This window comes from Mytilus galloprovincialis, chromosome 11 (genome assembly GCF_965363235.1).
Source record: "Mytilus galloprovincialis chromosome 11, xbMytGall1.hap1.1, whole genome shotgun sequence".
Classification (NCBI taxonomy): Eukaryota; Metazoa; Mollusca; class Bivalvia; order Mytilida; family Mytilidae; genus Mytilus; species Mytilus galloprovincialis.
The window spans coordinates 61,942,827-61,962,672 of record NC_134848.1 but is presented as its reverse complement, the minus strand read 5'-3'; the positions used below and the strand labels follow the sequence as shown (position 1 = coordinate 61,962,672).

Here is a 19,846-nt window from a genome sequence, read left to right as displayed (position 1 = left end):
ACGAATGGATAACAACTGTCATATTCCTGACTTGGCACAGGCATTCTCTAATGTAGAAAATGGTGGATTGAACCTGGTTTTATAGCTAGCTAAACCTCTCACTTGTATGACAGTCATATCAAATTCCATTACATTGTCAACGATGCACGAACAAAACAAACATACTCAAAGAGTAAAAAATGTCAAAAATAGGGGTACAGCAGTCAATATTGTGTTATCATCTTAATATCACTATAAGGTATCATAGGTCAAAGAGATAAAACTGTGGTTCTGAACTACAATAATGCGATAAGGGTAGTACTTTTTTGTCGAGCCTGCGACTTTTGTTGCAGAAAGCTCGACATAGGGATAGTGATCCGGCGGCGGCGTTAGATAACTTCTGAAAAGCTTTATATTTTAGAAGGTGGAAGACCTTGATGCTTCATACTTTGTTTATAGATGCCTCATGGTACAAATTTCCGTCAGTCACATGTCCAATGTCCTTGACCTCATTTTCATGGTTCAGTGACTACTTGAAAAAAGATTGTTTGTAATGTTAAATTCTCTCTTATTATAAGTAATAGGATAACTATATTTGGTATGTGCGTACCTTGCAAGGTCCTCATGACTGTCAGACAGTTTTCACTTGACCTCAACCTCATTTCATGGATCAGTGAACAAGGTAAAGTTTTGGTGGTCAAATCCATATCTCAGATATAAACAATAGGTCAAGTTTATTCGGTGTATGGATGGGCTATAAGGTGTACATGTCCAACTGTCAGGTGTTGACTGACCTTGACCTTATTTTCATGGTTCAATGGTTATATTTAAGTTTTTGCGTTTTGGTCTGTTTTTCTTATACTGTATGACATAGGTCTACTATAATTGGTGTATGCAATGAGTGTTAGGTGTACATGTGTATCCGCTAGGTGTCATCTGACCTTGACCTCATGTTCATGGTTTAGTGGTCAAAGTTAAGTTTTTTTAGTTTTGGTCTTTTTTTTCAAATACTATATGCAATAGGTCAACTATATTTGGTGTATGGAAATATTTTATGATCTATATGTCAGTCACGCAGGTTTTGTTTGACCTTAACCTCATTTTTACGGTTTATTGCTCAGTGTTAAGTTTTTGTGTTTTGGCCTGTTTTTCTTAAACTATAAACAATAGGTCAACTATATTTGTTGTATGGAAGAATTGTTAGTTGTACATGTCTGCCGGGCATGGTTTATCTGACCTTGGCATCATTTTCATGTTTCATTGGTTAATGTTAGGTTTATGTGACAGTTTTAATAAAGATTTATATTTTGGATTGTCAACATAATATCCATGATTAGTAAAGAAGGCAAGACATTTCAGTGTGTGCACTCTTTTTGGTACTTTTATTTAAAGTTGTATAAAATATTATTCTTTTAGATAATCCATGGCTTATTCATATATTGATTCGTTGTGCCCTTTACAAAGTTTTTTACAATATTGATTGGTCTGTCTTATATATCCGCATTGGACATTTAAACATAAATACACACGTTTGATACCGATTTTCATGTGTATTACATGTACATTTATCGGAACGAAATTCAATAGAATTTTAATCAGGCAGATTTTACGTAGGAAAGACGATTTTCTTCTGTAGCCTTTTGCATTTTTCTTTTAACCAACTAATACCTATTTCACATTGAACATGTATTGAGAAATCTTCGACAGTTTTAACAAGACAAAATAAAGGTAAGACACTTAAATCATTCTAATGCTGAGTTAATTCGATTCGCATTAACTAATTCGAATTAGTTTAATTCGCATTCGTAACGTTTAACAACCTAACTTTTGCCTCTAATGAGCACGGTCAGCTTTTATAGAAAAAAATCTCTATAGAACATATTTAATTCATAATTTCTTCTAAATAAGGGATGTATATTTAATATATTATTTAAACAGCTATTCAAATGTTAAAGATTGGGTCATGTCACAAAAAATTAGAATAAAATCCTTTCATATATACATTTAAGAATTGAATGCTTCTTTTTGTTACTTCATTGGGGTGTAAAATCGTTGACCGAAGTACATTTTGTATGAAGCGCGGAAGCGCTTCAGTCTAAAAATGTGCGCACGGTCAACGTTTTTACAACAACCCTATATATGAAGTTATAAAAAGAAGCATTCAATACTTTTAAATATATTTTTAGCTATAAAGATCATGAAAACACGAATTTTATCAATTTTTTATTTAATTTACTTGTGCACTTTATTTTGGGACCTCGTGTGTTATCATGAATGAAAAGTTTTATCGAGTAATGCACTTGCTTAAGGAATAACACGTGATGTGTAGTTAGCCAACCAGAATTATATAACGCATTATAGTGAAACATACATCTAATGTAATTATTTGAGAATAAAACATCTAACTAAGTGTCATTGCCGATTGTATTCTCTATACATACCTCTTATCTATATATATCGATATCTATTTTTAATTTTTAATATCAAATTTTAAATTATTTGCGGGAAATGGAATTTTTTTTATATCCCTTTGTTTATTTTCATACAATAAAATATTTTCTACAAATATCAGATCTTAGATTTTCTTTTAGAGATTTATAGAACTTTTACTATATCTTACATTATGATCAACAAAATTCAATAGGAATCACCTTACAAATTTTACGCATCAGGTGGCGTTGTTGTTCCATAGGTGATTAATCTGGCGTTTGAATCACGTCAGGCGCTTGAAACCAACGTAAACAAACAATGACACAACGACGTGAACTTATATTTTAAGATCGTTCAAGCTTTGTAGAACTATAATATGCTCCAAAGATGTTGTGTGCCTCCTATTTCTATAGATAGTTTTGTAATAGTTGGGAACGACCATACACGACCTTAATTCTATATCACAAGCCTTCAAGTTTGATCTTCGTCGTAAGATTACGCACTTTAACATTAGGGTCCATCCATTGATTTCGTGATTGTATAAAATTTCATTTCTTTCCCTCTGAAATAGTTCATTGACAAAGCGGCCATCTTTTCATACTTTTTTCTTTGCTTTTTTGTTGAAATATTTCATTATTTTGTCCACTCCGTACGTTATTCATCTTCGAAACGTTACATACGTTAATTTTATCATAATCCATGGGCGTCAAGTTGGTTACCTATTCCCTATTCCCTATTCGTTACCTATTCCCTATTCCCTATTCGTTGCCTATTCGTTACCTATTCCCTATTCCCTATTCGTTGCCTATTCGTTACCTATTCCCTATTCCCTATTCGTTGCCTATTCGTTACCTATTCCCTATTCCCTATTCGTTGCCTATTCGTTACCTATTCCCTATTCCCTATTCGTTGCCTATTCGTTACCTATTCCCTATTCCCTATTCGTTACCTATTCGTTACTTATTTGATTTTTAATATCCTTCCCCCTTTTTAATTATGGCATGGAATAGTTTAATATGGCTGCCGTTACCATGGAAACGGCACAATTGTGAAAAAAATCAGTTTTTGGTTTCTGGTAAACTGTTTGGATATGCTTCAACTCAGAATCATCATATTTTAAAACAATGTAGGTGCTCACTATATACAGGTGTTGGATGATTTTGGCGATCATTGGAACTACTATGTTGCCATGGAAACTACACCAAAATTTTCAAAATTCTAAAAATGCTCAAAACTTCATGAAACTTCACAGTAATGATGAGCAACATTGGAGTTGGAATTTCCAAAATAGGTCTTGTTACCATGGAAACAATGCAAAAAGGTCAAAAATTTCAAAAATAAGAATTTTCAGCAAACTGGATGAAACTTTACAGGAATGGTAACTGGCATAGGCAGAGTTGGATTTTGAAGTTGGAATTTTCAAAATGGCCGCCCTAACCATGGAAACAGCAAAAATATCAAAATTTTTAAAATGTTCAAACTTAATGAAACTTTACAAAAATGTTACTAGACATCTGTAGATGCTCTCTTTGACTTTGGAATTGTCAAAATGGCTGCCGCTCACCTGGCAATAGGGGGAAGGGTGCCATCCGTTATTGCTAGCAATTACCAATCTAGTTGTTAATACACTTATATCTGGTAATAGTTCTAAATTTGTTGAGGTAAAATGGATTTCTTATGACCTATTTATATGTGTTTGTGCTCAACCGATCCTTTTACTTCATGTTCGATACGCATTTGTTCCTTATTTGTTTTTTTATACGTTCTACCTTTTAACTGCTTTATGTCCGTATGTTTGAAGATGGATCTTGGTTCGACGGGATGAAATCACCGTGTTAGCGCTTGCAAAAAAAAGAAGATGTGGTATGATTGCCAATGAGACAACACTCCACAATAGACCAACATGACACAGAAATTATCAACTATAGGTCACTGTACGGCCTTCCACAATGAGCATAGCCTAAACCGTGTAGTCACCTATAAAAGGCCCAGACATGACAACCTCACACAATTCAAACAACAAAACTGACGGCCGTATTTCATATACCAAAAAATAAACGGAAATATGTAACACAAAAACAAACGATAACTACTTAATTTCAGGCTCTTGTCTAGGGACAGGCACATACTAACATAATGTGGTGGGGTTAAACATGTAAGCAGGGTCTACATCGTTTCGGAGCATGCTATTACCTTGTTGAATTCGTTCCATAACTCGCTTATAATTCGCTTGTAATACGTGTATCATACGTTGCATCTTTTAAAATATGATTTTTAATTGTTTTGTTGTCTCTGGTGGTAGATTTTGGTTCTTAAAGGTGATATAACCCTATAAGCGCATTTGTACCCGTTCCAGCGCTCGGATAATACCCTGTTACTTATTCGTTCCTGATTCGCTTTTAATGCGCGGGGTATACGTTGCACATTGAAATAAATCGTTTTTTAATTGTGTTTATGTCTCTGGTGGTAAAATGTGTTCTTAGAGATGAAATGACCCTATTAGCACGCATGTACCCGTTCCAGCGCTCGGTTAATACCCTGTTACCTATTCGTTACCTATTCGTTACCTATTCACTTATAATACGTTTGTTGTACGTTGCACCTTTTAGAAAAGGATTTTTAATTAAGTTCATATCTCTGGTGGTAATAATGTGTTCTTTTAGATGAAATACCCCTATTAGCGCGTATGTACTCGTTCCAGCGCTCGGATAATACCCTGTTACTTATTCGTTCCCTATTCGCTTTTAATGCGCGGGTTATACGCTGCACCTTGAAATAAATCGTTTTTCAATTGTGCCCATGTCTCTGGTGGTAACAATGTGTTCTTAGAGATGAAATGACTCTATTAGCACGCATGTACCCGTTCCAGCGCTCGCTTAATACCCTGTTACCTATTCGTTACCTATTCACTTATAATACGTTTGTTGTACGTTGCACCTTTTAGAAAAGGATTTTCAATTGTGTCCGTGTCTCTGGTGGTAACAATGTGTTCTTAGAGATGAAATGACCCTATTTGCGCGTATGTACCCGTTCCAGCGCTCGATAAATACCCTGTTACCTATGCGTTACCTATTCACTTATAATACGTTTGTTGTACGTTGCAACTTTTAGAAAAGGATTTTTAATTCAGTTCATATCTCTGGTGGTAATAATGTGTTCTTTTAGATGAAATACCCCTATTAGCGCGTATGTACTCGTTCCAGCGCTCGGATAATACCCTGTTACTTATTCGTTCCCTATTCGCTTTTAATGCGCGGGTTATACGCTGCACCTTGAAATAAATCGTTTTTCAATTGTGCCCATGTCTCTGGTGGTAACAATGTGTTCTTAGAGATGAAATGACTCTATTAGCACGCATGTACCCGTTCCAGCGCTCGCTTAATACCCTGTTACCTATTCGTTACCTATTCACTTATAATACGTTTGTTGTACGTTGCACCTTTTAGAAAAGGATTTTCAATTGTGTCCGTGTCTCTGGTGGTAACAATGTGTTCTTAGAGATGAAATGACCCTATTTGCGCGTATGTACCCGTTCCAGCGCTCGATAAATACCCTGTTACCTATGCGTTACCTATTCACTTATAATACGTTTGTTGTACGTTGCAACTTTTAGAAAAGGATTTTTAATTCAGTTCATATCTCTGGTGGTAATAATGTGTTCTTTTAGATGAAATACCCCTATTAGCGCGTATGTACTCGTTCCAGCGCTCAGTTAATACCCTGCTACTTATTCGTTCCTTATTTGCTTTTAATGCACGAGGTATACGTTGCACCTTGAAATAAATCGTTTTTTTAATTGTGTTCATGTCTCTGGTGGTAACAATGTGTTCTTAGAGATGAAATGACCCTATTAGAGCGCATGAACCCGTTCCAGTGCTCGCTTAATACCCTGTTACCTATTCGTTACCTATTCACTTATAATACGTTTGTTGTATGTTGCACCTTTTAGAAAAGGATTTTTAATTGTCTCCATGTCTTTTGTGGTAACAATGTGTTCTTAGAGATGAAATTACCCTATTAGCGCGCATGTACCCGTTCCAGCGCTCGGTAAATACCCTGTTACCTATTCGTTACCTATTCGTTACCTATTCACTTATTATACGTTTGTTGTACGTTGCACCTTTCAGAAAAGGATTTTCAATGGTGTCCGTGTCTCTGGTGGTAACAATGTGTTCTTAGAGATGAAATGACCCTATAAGCGCGCATGTACCCGTTCCAGCGCTCGATAAATACCCTGTTACCTATTCGTTACCTATTCACTCATATAACGTTTGTTGTACGTTGCACCTTTCAGAAAAGGATTTTCAATGGTGTCCGTGTCTCTGGTGGTAACAATGTGTTCTTAGAGATGAAATTACCCTATTAGCGCGCATGTACCCGTTCCAGCGCTCGGTAAATACCCTGTTACATATTCGTTACCTATTCGTTACCTATTCACTTATAATACGTTTGTTGTATGTTGCACCTTTTAGAAAAGGATTTTTAATTGTCTCCATGTCTCCTGTGGTAACAATGTGTTCTTAGAGATGAAATTACCCTATTAGCGCGCATGTACCCGTTCCAGCGCTCGGTAAATACCCTGTTACCTATTCGTTACCTATTCACTTATAATACGTTTGTTGTACGTTGCACCTTTTAGAAAAGGATTTTCAATTGTCTCCATGTCTCTTGTGGTAACAATGTGTTCTTAGAGATGAAATTACCCTATTAGCGCGCATGTACCCGTTCCAGCACTCGGTAAATACCCTGTTACCTATTCGTTACCTATTCACTTATAATACGTTTGTTGTACGTTGCACCTTTCAGAAAAGGATTTTCAATTGTGTCCGTGTCTCTGGTGGTAACAATGTGTTCTTAGAGATGAAATGACCCTATTAGAGCGCATGAACCCGTTCCAGCGCTCGCTTAATACCCTGTTACCTATTCGTTACCTATTCACTTATAATACGTTTGTTGTATGTTGCACCTTTTAGAAAAGGATTTTTAATTGTCTCCATGTCTTTTGTGGTAACAATGTGTTCTTAGAGATGAAATTACTCTATTAGCGCGCATGTACCCGTTCCAGCGCTTGGTAAATACCCTGTTACCTATTCGTTACCTATTCACTTATAATACGTTTGTTGTACGTTGCACCTTTCAGAAAAGGATTTTCAATGGTGTCCGTGTCTCTGGTGGTAACAATGTGTTCTTAGAGATGAAATGACCCTATAAGCGCGCATGTACCCGTTCCAGCGCACGATAAATACCCTGTTACCTATTCGTTACCTATTCACTTATATAACGCTTGTTGTACGTTGCACCTTTCAGAAAAGGATTTTCAATGGTGTCCGTGTCTCTTGTGGTAACAATGTGTTCTTAGAGATGAAATTACCCTATTAGCGCGCATGTACCCGTTCCAGCGCTCGGTAAATACCCTGTTACCTATTCGTTACCTATTCGTTACCTATTCACTTATAATACGTTTGTTGTATGTTGCACCTTTTAGAAAAGGATTTTTAATTGTCTCCATGTCTCTTGTGGTAACAATGTGTTCTTAGAGATGAAATTACCCTATTAGCGCGCATGTACCCGTTCCAGCGCTCGGTAAATACCCTGTTACCTATTCGTTACCTATTCACTTATAATACGTTTGTTGTACGTTGCACCTTTTAGAAAAGGATTTTCAATTGTGTCCGTGTCTCTGGTGGTAACAATGTGTTCTTAGAGATGAAATGACCCTATTAGCGTGCATGTACCCGTTCCAGCGCTCGATAAATACCCTGTTACCTATTCGTTACCTATTCACTTATATTACGTTTGTTGTACGTTGCATCTTTTAGAAAAGGATTTTTAATTCAGTTCATATCTCTGGTGATAATAAATAGTTCTTTTAGATGAAATACCGCTATTAGCGCGTATGTACTCGTTCCAGCGCTCAGTTAATACCCTGCTTCTTATTCGTTCCTTATTTGCTTTTAATGCACGAGGTATACGTTGCACCTTGAAATAAATCGTTTTTTAATTGTGTTCATGTCTCTGGTGGTAACAATGTGTTCTTAGAGATGAAATGACCCTATTAGAGCGCATGAACCCGTTCCAGCGCTAGTTTAATACCCTGTTACCTATTCGTTACCTATTCAGCTATAATACGTTTGTTGTATGTTGCACCTTTTAGAAAAGGATTTTTAATTGTTTCCATGTCTCTTGTGGTAACAATGTGTTCTTAGAGATGAAATTACCCTATTAGCGCGCATGTACCCGTTCCAGCGCTCGGTAAATACCCTGTTACCTATTCGTTACCTATTCACTTATAATACGTTTGTTGTACGTTGCACCTTTCAGAAAGGATTTTCAATGGTGTCCGTGTCTCTGGTGGTAACAATGTGTTCTTAGAGATGAAATTACCCTATTAGCGCGCATGTACCCGTTCCAGCGCTCGGTAAATACCCTGTTACATATTCGTTACCTATTCGTTACCTATTCAGCTATAATACGTTTGTTGTATGTTGCACCTTTTAGAAAAGGATTTTTAATTGTCTCCATGTCTCTTGTGGTAACAATGTGTTCTTAGAGATGAAATTACCCTATTAGCGCGCATGTACCCGTTCCAGCGCTCGGTAAATACCCTGTTACCTTTTCGTTACCTATTCACTTATAATACGTTTGTTGTACGTTGCACCTTTTAGAAAAGAATTTTCAATTGTCTCCATGTCTCTTGTGGTAACAATGTGTTCTTAGAGATGAAATTACCCTATTAGCGCGCATGTACCCGTTCCAGCACTCGGTAAATACCCTGTTACCTATTCGTTACCTATTCACTTATAATACGTTTGTTGTACGTTGCACCTTTCAGAAAAGGATTTTCAATTGTGTCCGTGTCTCTGGTGGTAACAATGTGTTCTTAGAGATGAAATGACCCTATTAGAGCGCATGAACCCATTCCAGCGCTCGCTTAATACCCTGTTACCTATTCGTTACCTATTCACTTATAATACGTTTGTTGTATGTTGCACCTTTTAGAAAAGGATTTTTAATTGTCTCCATGTCTTTTGTGGTAACAATGTGTTCTTAGAGATGAAATTACCCTATTAGCGCGCATGTACCCGTTCCAGCGCTCGGTAAATACCCTGTTACCTATTCGTTACCTATTCGTTACCTATTCACTTATAATACGTTTGTTGTACGTTGCACCTTGCAGAAAAGGATTTTCAATGGTGTCCGTGTCTCTGGTGGTAACAATGTGTTCTTAGAGATGAAATGACCCTATAAGCGCGCATGTACCCGTTCCAGCGCTCGATAAATACCCTGTTACCTATTCGTTACCTATTCACTCATATAACGTTTGTTGAACGTTGCACCTTTCAGAAAAGGATTTTCAATGGTGTCCGTGTCTCTTGTGGTAACAATGTGTTCTTAGAGATGAAATTACCCTATTAGCGCGCATGTACCCGTTCCAGCGGTCGGTAAATACCCTGTTACCTATTCGTTACCTATTCGTTACCTATTCACTTATAATACGTTTGTTGTATGTTGCACCTTTAAGAAAAGGATTTTTAATTGTCTCCATGTCCCTTGTGGTAACAATGTGTTCTTAGAGATGAAATTACCCTATTAGCGCGCATGTACCCGTTCCAGCGCTCGGTAAATACCCTGTTACCTATTCGTTACCTATTCACTTATAATACGTTTGTTGTACGTTGCACCTTTTAGAAAAGGATTTTCAATTGTGTCCGTGTCTCTGGTGGTAACAATGTGTTCTTAGAGATGAAATGACCCTATTAGCGTGCATGTTACCGTTCCAGCGCTCGATAAATACCCTGTTACCTATTCGTTACCTATTCACTTATATTACGTTTGTTGTACGTTGCATCTTTTAGAAAAGGATTTTTAATTCAGTTCATATCTCTGGTGATAATAATGTGTTCTTTTAGATGAAATACCGCTATTAGCGCGTATGTACTCGTTCCAGCGCTCAGTTAATACCCTGCTTCTTATTCGTTCCTTATTTGCTTTTAATGCACGAGGTATACGTTGCACCTTGAAATAAATCGTTTTTTAATTGTGTTCATGTCTCTGGTGTTAACAATGTGTTCTTAGAGATGAAATGACCCTATTAGAGCGCATGAACCCGTTCCAGCGCTCGTTTAATACCCTGTTACCTATTCGTTACCTATTCGTTACCTATTCACTTATAATACGTTTGTTGTATGTTGCACCTTTTAGAAAAGGATTTTTAATTGTCTCCATGTCTCTTGTGGTAACAATGTGTTCTTAAAGATGAAATTACCCTATTAGCGCGTATGTACCCGTTCCAGCGCTCGGTAAATACCCTGTTACCTATTCGTTACCTATTCACTTATAATACGTTTGTTGTACGTTGCACCTTTCAGAAAAGGATTTTCAATTGTGTCCGTGTCTCTGGTGGTAACAATGTGTTCTTAGAGATGAAATGACCCTATTAGCGTGCATGTACCCGTTCCAGCGCTCGATAAATACCCTGTTACCTATTCGTTACCTATTCACTTGTATTACGTTTGTTGTACGTTGCATCTTTTAGAAAAGGATTTTTAATTCAGTTCATATCTCTGGTGGTAATAATGTGTTCTTTTAGATGAAATACCCCTATTAACGCGTATGTACTCGTTCCAGCGCTCAGTTAATACCCTGCTTCTTATTCGTTCCTTATTTGTTTTTAATGCACGAGGTTACCTATTCGTTACTTATTCGCTTTTAATGTGCGGGGTATACGGGTTCATGCGCTCTAATAGGGTAATTTCATCTCTAAGAACACATTCTTACCACCAGAGACCTGAACACAATTAAAAAACGATTTATTTCAAGGTGCACCGTATACCCCGCGCATTAAAAGCGAATAAGTAACGAATAGGTAACAGGTTATTTACCGAGCGCTGGAACGGGTACATGCGCTCTAATAGGGTCATTTCATCTCTAAGAACACATTGTTACCACCAGAGATATGAATTTAATTGAAAATCCTTTTCTAAAAGGTGCAACGTACAACAAACGTACTATAAGTGAATAGGTAACGAATAGGTAACGAATAGGTAACAGGGTATTAACCGATCGCTGGAACGGGTACATGCGCGCTAATAGGGTCATTTCATCTCTAAGAACACATTCTTACCACCAGAGACATGGACATAATTGAAAATCCTTTTCTAACAGGTGCAACGTATAAAAAAATGTATTATAAGCGAATAGGTAACGAATAGGTAACGAATAGGTAACAGGGTATTAACCGAGCGCTGGAACGGGTTCATGCGCGCTAATAGGGTCATTTCATCTCTAAGAACACATTCTTACCACCACAGACCTGAACACAATTAAAAAACGATTTATTTCAAGGTGCACCGTATACCCCGCGCATTAAAAGCGAATAGGTAACGAATAGGTAACAGGTTATTTACCGAGCGCTGGAACGGGTACATGCACTCTAATGGGGTCATTTCATCTCTAAGAACACATTGTTACCACCTGAGACCTGGACATAATTGAAAATCCTTTTCTAACAGGTGCAACGTAAAAAAAAATGTATTATAAGCGAATAGGTAACGAATAGGTAACAGGGTATTAACCGAGCGCTGGAACGGGTACATGCGCGTTAATAGGGTAATTTCATCTCTAAGAACACATTCTTACCACCAGAGACCTGAACACAATTAAAAAACGATTTATTTCAAGGTGCACCGTATACCCCGCGCATTAAAAGCGAATAAGTAACGAATAGGTAACAGGTTATTTACCGAGCGCTGGAACGGGTACATGCGCTCTTATAGGGTCATTTCATCTCTAAGAACACATTGTTACCACCTGAGACCTGGACATAATTGAAAATCCTTTTCTAACAGGTGCAACGTATAAAAAAATGTATTATAAGCGAATAGGTAACGAATAGGTAACGAATAGGTAACAGGGTATTAACCGAGCGCTGGAACGGGTACATGCGCGCTAATAGGGTAATTTCATCTCTAAGAACACATTCTTACCACCAGAGACCTGAACACAATTAAAAAACGATTTATTTCAAGGTGCACCGTACACCCCGCACATTAAAAGCGAATAAGTAACGAATAGGTAACAGGTTATTTACCGAGCGCTGGAACGGGTACATGCGCTCTAATGGGGTCATTTCATCTCTAAGAACACATTGTTACCACCAGAGATATGAACACAATTGGAAATCCTTTTCTAAAAGGTGCAACGTACAACAAACGTATTATAAGTGAATAGGTAACGCATAGGTAACAGGGTATTTATCGAGCGCTGGAACGAGTACATATGCGCTTATAGGGGTATTTCATCTATAAGAACACATTATTACCACCAGAGATATGAACACAATTGGAAATCCTTTTCTAAAAGGTGCAACGTACAACAAACTTTTTAAAAGCGAACTAGTAACGAATATTTAACAGGGTATTATCCGACCGCTGGAACGGATACAAATGCACTTATAGAGTTATATCACCTCCAAGTGCCCAAATCTTCCACCAGAGACAACAAAACAATTGAAAATCATGTTTTAAAAGGTGCAACGTAAGATACACGTATTATAAGCGAATTATAAGCGAGTGATGGAACGAATTAAACAAGGTAATAGCATGCTCCGAAACGATGTACACCCTGCTTACATGTTTAACTCTACCACATTATGTAAGTATGTGCCTGTCCCTAGACAAGAGCCTGAAATTAAGTAGTTATCGTTTGTTTTTGTGTTACATATTTCCAATTATTTTTTTGTATATGAAATACGGCCGTCAGTTTTGTTGTTTGAATTGTATGAGGTTGTCATGTCTGGGCCTTTTATAGGTGACTACACGGTTTGGGCTATGCTCATTGTTGAAGGCCGTACAGTGAACTATAGTTGATAATTTCTGTGTCATTTTGGTCTATTGTGGAGTGTTGTCTCATTGGCAATCATACCACATCTTCGTTTTTACGCAAGCGCTAACACGGTGATTTCATCCCGTCGAACCAAGATCCATCTTCAAACATACGGACATAAAGCAGTTAAAAGGTAGAACGTATAAAAAACAAGTAAGGAACAAATGCGTATCGAACATGAAGTAAAAGGATCGGTTGAGCACAAACACATATAAATAGGTCATAAAAAGATCATTTTACCTCAACCAATTCAGAACTATTACCATATGTAAGACTATTAACAACTAGATTTGTAATTGCTAGCAATAACGGAAGGCACCCCTTCCCCCTATTACCAGGTGAGCGGCAGCCATTTTGACAATTCCAAAGTCAAAGAGAGAATCTACAGATGTCTAGTAACATTTTTGCAAAGTTTCATTAAGTTTGAACATTTTGAATTTTTGATATTTTTGCTGTTTCCATGGTTACGGCAGCCATTTTGAAATTCTAACTTCAAAATCCAACTCTGCCTATGCCAGTTACCATTCCTGTAAAGTTTCATCCAGTTTGCTGAAAATTCTTATTTTTGAAATTTTTGACCTTTTTGCATTGTTTCCATGGTAACAAGACCTATTTTGGAAATTCCAACTCCAATGTTGCTCATCATTACTGTGAAGTTTCATGAAGTTTTGAGCATTTTTAGAATTTTGAAAATTTTGGTGTAGTTTCCATGGCAACATAGTAGTTCCAATGATCGCCAAAATCATCCAACACCTGTATATAGTGGGCACCTACATTGTTTTAAAATATGATGATTCTGAGTTGAAGCATATCCAAACAGTTTACCAAAAACCAAAAACTGATTTTTTTCACAATTGTGCCGTTTCCATGGTAACGGCAACCATATTAAACTATTCCATGCCATAATTAAAAAGGGGGAAGGATATTAAAAATCAAATAAGTAACGAATAGGTAACGAATAGGGAATAGGGAATAGGTAACGAATAGGCAACGAATAGGGAATAGGGAATAGGTAACGAATAGGCAACGAATAGGGAATAGGGAATAGGTAACGAATAGGCAACGAATAGGGAATAGGGAATAGGTAACGAATAGGTAACGAATAGGGAATAGGGAATAGGTAACGAATAGGCAACGAATAGGGAATAGGGAATAGGTAACGAATAGGGAATAGGGAATAGGTAACCAACTTGACGCCCATTATCAATCCATTGTTCTTCTGCGAAACGTATTATAATGAAACTGTTTGACCCATCAATTCGTTCGTCTTCAGATTATGAGTATATAAAAAATAATGACTATCCAAGTGTTTCATAATGTATTATTATTGTAGAAGAACGAACTAACATTGTATGTTTCCCTTGAAACGCATTGTAAAACAAAAGGTCAAAAACCCCAGACCCTCTCTTCTTCTCTTTTTGGGATACGCCACTGCATTGTGCAGGGGCGGATCCAGCCATTTTAAAAGGGGGATCGTAACACAGGACAAATAGTGTGTGACTGTGTGTGTGTGTGTGTGGGGGGGGGGGGGGGGTCCAACCACATGTCCCCATTCAAATACATTGATCGTCCAAAAAAGGGGGGATTCCAACCCGGAACCCACCTCCCCCCTTTGGATCCGCCACTGGTGTGGTCTATAGGTCATAGCTGTTCTCTCTTTTTTTTACTACCGATAATCATTGTATATTTCAAAGCAATTCTGTTTCTCAATTTGTCACTGCCGAGTCTAAGTTTCTTAGCAATGAATTTTTCTCATTTTTTTTCCAGAGTATCAACCGAAACCAAATGCCGGACCTAAATGTAAAAGATTTGTTGTTATTATTGTTTTCTGGTTACACGCTAGTCAGTTTATATTATATGACGTCATCAAAAAAAGTTGACAATCCATTTCCGGTTCAGGGTGTTCAGTGTGATTTACGTCTAGATAGTATATGCAAGCAACGAAATACTGTATCAGGGATGCTGAATAGACTGAGTCAAAAGATGGGGAAAATGCAGTGTGAGGTAAACATAAAGCAGAGTAATATAGAGAATCAAAACGATTCATTGTTGAAGGCCGTACGGTGACCTATATAGTTTTTTCTCGCCTTAATGGAGTCAAAAAGCGAGACATAGGCATGCTGTTTCCGGCGTCGGCGGCGACGACGGCCATGGCGCCAACAATGTATTAGTTTGTGATTAGGTCAGTTTTATGGGGAATCACTAGTGGTAGATCAATGATAATTAGTATGCAGATGTATTACCATTGCCAGACCGCATTGCCATGGAGATTATTTGGCTCCGCCCCCTCAGTCATGGTCTATTGACTTTAAATGGTTTGCTTACTTTACATGTATTAGTTTGTGATTAGGTCAGTTTATGGGGATCCACTGGTGGTAGGTAAATGATAATTAGTATGCAGATGTATTAGCATTGCCACATCTCATTGTCAAGGAGATTTTTTGACTCCGCCCCGTCAGTTATGGTCTATTGACTTTAAATGGTTTGCTTACTTTACATGTATTAGTTTGTGATTAGGTCAGTTTATGGGGATCCATTTGTGGTTTGTCAATGATAATTGGTATACAGATGTAAAAGCATTTCCACATCTCATTGCCATGGAGATTATTTGGCTCTGTCCCCTCAGTCATGGTCTATTGACTTTAAATGGTTTGCATTATCAAAATTGCAAAAAGGTGAGACATATCTCTGTGACAACAGTTTATTAATTTCTGTCACTTTGTCTCTTGCATAGAGTTGTCTCATAGGCAATCATACCACGTTTTCGTATTTTCATATTTTAGATTGATTGTTTCAGAAACTGATTCTTTTTTTAATGTATTTAATTTCGATTGTTCGTCTTGAACATGCATGAATTATTCGCGACTGACATAAGGCAAGCAATAAATCAATCAACCGACTAACCAACCATTAACCAACCTGCTCGGTAGACCATATAATGATGCATTACAAACATGTAAGGGATACTCAATTTTTCAACAATTTATTTGTGTCTTTTTGGCTTTCCCTGTAAACTGATTCCCTGTCCTTAATCTAGTTTACTCTATTAACAAGGTTGACTCAGAAAACGTATACTGCACTGAAACAGAACCAGCACAAACATGTGAACATGCTGTAAACAAACCATAAACTATGAATAACAAGAAAGTGTCCATAGTACACAAATGCCCCACTCGCACTATCATTTTCTATGTTCAGTGGACCGTGAAATTGTGGTCAAAATTTTAATTTGGCATCTAATTTAAAAAGATCATAACATAGGAAACATGTGTACTAAGTTTCAAGTTGATGTAACTTTAACTTCATCAAAACCTACCTTGACCAAAAACTTTAACCTGAACTTCGCACTATCATTTTCTATGTTCAGTGGACCATGAAATTGGGGGTCAAAACTATAATTTGGCATTAAAATTAGAAAGATCATATCATGGGGAACAAGTGTAATAAGTTTCAAGTTGATTGGACTTCAACTTCTTCAAAAACTACCTTGACCAAAAACTTTAACCTGAAGCGGACGGACGAACGGAGGCACAGACGGACGGACGGACGAACGGAGGCACAGACCAGAAAACATAATGCCCCTCTACTATCGTAGGTGGGGCATACAAATGAAGTAAGGTATATACATACGTCTATGCAAACAATCAAAGAACCAAAAAAGGGAGTCCGTTAGTTTTCTCGTTTGAATTGTTTTACATTGTCATTTCGGGGCCTTTTATAGCTAACTATGCGGTATGGGATTTTTTCATTGTTAAAGGTCGTACGATGACATATAGTTGTTAATTTCTGTGTCATTTTGGTCTCTTGTGGAGAGTTGTATCATTGGCAAGCATACCACATCTTCTCTTTTATATTTAACCATAGACATGTGAGAAATTAAATATGTCGAGCATATTAATTGTGTTCATTCCATTTCAGAGAAGCAAAGGAACAGCTGAAAGAGGGGGTTATTGTAAACGTGGTGTGCATTTGGGAGCAGATAAAACACTTCTTCCTGCATTGTCCAACTTTTTACAAGGAAAAACTGTTGCAAGCTTCGGAGACGGAACTGGACAGTATAAAAACGAGCTTTTAAAATTAGGCAAGATAAAGTCATATGATTCATATGATGGTGGACCTTTTTCTGAAGAAGAGAGTAAGGGGAATGTTAAATATATGGACCTTACTATTCCTCAATATGGACTACACGTGTATGATTGGGTTATGTCAATTGAAGTAGCCGAGCATATACCAAAGCAATACGAGAGAATATTTTTAGATAATATATTCAGACATGCTAAAGATGGAATTATTTTAAGTTGGGCCGTTCCTGGACAAGGTGGATTCATGCATGTTAACAATAAATCGGTTCAATACGTCACGCAAGTTATGAATAAAAACGGATTTCAGCTTGATGAAAATTCGTCAAAACTTTTACAACAGTCTTGCACCTTTCCGCATCTGAAACGTAACCTCTATGTTTATACTAGAATATTACCATTTGATAATCAAAATTTGTATGTATAGCTTTAAAAAGAAGGTATGTTACAGCAGATTCCAACGAGTATGAAGCTATAGGTAGATTCTTTGGTTAGCTTCCTTGTTAGCTCAACCATGAAATGATTATTACCTCAAAATTGGGAGGAGTATAGCACCAATTCATCATCCAATGAAAACACTCATACCAATGGCCTGTTTATAATATGTATGTTTTATACAAACAGGTTTCCCTAAACAAATTTGCAAATTAAATTTCATTTCTTATAGTTTTTGATTGAATTAAAAAATTCTATGTATTACAATAAATTAGAAGCGGAGTTACGGTTTATGTTTTGTTCAAGGATGATGTACCCTTGTGTTGATTCAATGCTAAACAAATGGAAACTCTATAGAAAATCCACAGCATTTCCCCTTGCACTTTCATAGTTGGCAATTTAGTACTTGACATATGGAGGATTTTTTGCAAGCAGTGCTAGCAATGATTTCATTAAAACAAGTTTATAAATTTAGATATTGGTTTAAACAAATATATATATATGGACCAATTCAAGTACACCTTCTAGGGTGCGCTCGAATTTCGTGACTTTGGACGAATTTTTTTAATTTACATTAACGGTTGTCTAGGACTTTTTGTAAACAATAAACGCTAGCACATCATAGAAAATCCAGTGAGTAATCTATGCTTAAAATTTTATAACAAAAATATCTGTGGATTTTCTACAAAACATCTTGGTTTATTTGCCACAAAATCCCGTTTAACTTTTAAATGCAATAAAACTACAAATAATAATGCTTGATCGAAGTTTCCTCATTGTAAATGTACAAAATGGCCCATCTCTACTATTAATTATCTTTGCTGTTTTTATATTATTGCAGTTTGAAACATTCGTAATTCAAAGGCTACAGAAGGGGTCATTAACCTTATACATACACATAACTGGATTTATAAATGAACAGAGTAATTGATTGAAATAAAATTGGCAAATCAAACACACCTACAACATGCTTGTTAATGATCTTATACTATCAATAAATTTTAAATTTAGATTGAAAACTTATTTTTAAACTGACTTGTAAAACAAGTTTTACAATGTTTATATTCTGTCACTAGTTCTGATTGGTTCTCTGTTTAACTATTGACTCCACCCAAAGGCTTGTGTACCTTTAAGTTACCTAATAATGATTTCATGGTTGAGCTAGCAAGGAAGCTAACCAAATAATGTACATTTAGCTTCATACTCGTTGAAATCTGCTGTAAGTGTTTATAGTATTGGGCACAAGGAATTGAAAAATAAAAATATATTTTACATGTATTTGTCAGATGTTCAAAAGACAGTTCTGAATAAATATACTTTGGAATTAGCGTTATTTTTTTAATACATTTTAGATTGACTCCTTTCCTTTTTTTTTTTGGGAAGGGGGGGGGGGGGGGGGGGTGGGCATTCCAGGAAAACTAGTTCTTTAAAACGGTTTTTGGTCTTAACCGATTAAATCGTTCAAATTAGGAAGCTGTGTGTTCTTGTATATGTCTGTTACTAATTTGACAATCTCAAAGGCTTACGCGATTGATTGATTGATTGTTGGTTGCTTAACATCCAGTGTCAAATATTTCATGCATATTCAGGACGAGAACACGTTCACAATAAATACAATAGGTAGGTCTTGTCATAATAGAGGCCATAAGTGATGATGGTCGGGGAATTTTCGACTGCCACTGGAAAATTAGGGTATATTGGATAGGGCCAGAAATTTTGCCTTACAACAGGCCATCTACGGGCCCTCAAAGAGTTGTTGTAAGGGTTCTTAACGTGCATAGAGTGTGGCACTCTCTTTACACGAGACATCGGATTTAACGTCCCCATTCTAACCGGACGTGACTGCGAACTTAATACATCCCGCACAGCCAAACGGACGCCCCACTTCGGCAAGCGTTTTACTGCCAGTCGGGAGAAGACCAAGTGACCATATTTCTATTCCCCAGTCACCAAAGGCTTACGAGCAAAATCCAAAATATTTTCAACAACTTTTATTGAAGACAATCGGTAGATATGTATGTAAGATTAACATACAGAGG

The 19,846-nt window shown here is 36.9% G+C and overlaps 1 long non-coding RNA gene across 1 annotated transcript; it reads left to right on the top strand.

Annotated features, from left to right (window-relative positions):
* The first annotated feature begins 1,495 nt into the window (after positions 1-1,495).
* Positions 1,496-19,133, top strand: LOC143052561 (uncharacterized). Its single transcript, XR_012971151.1, has 3 exons — positions 1,496-1,707; positions 15,061-15,297; positions 17,212-19,133. It is a non-coding gene; the product is annotated as an uncharacterized LOC143052561 (long non-coding RNA).
* The last annotated feature ends 713 nt before the right edge of the window (positions 19,134-19,846 follow it).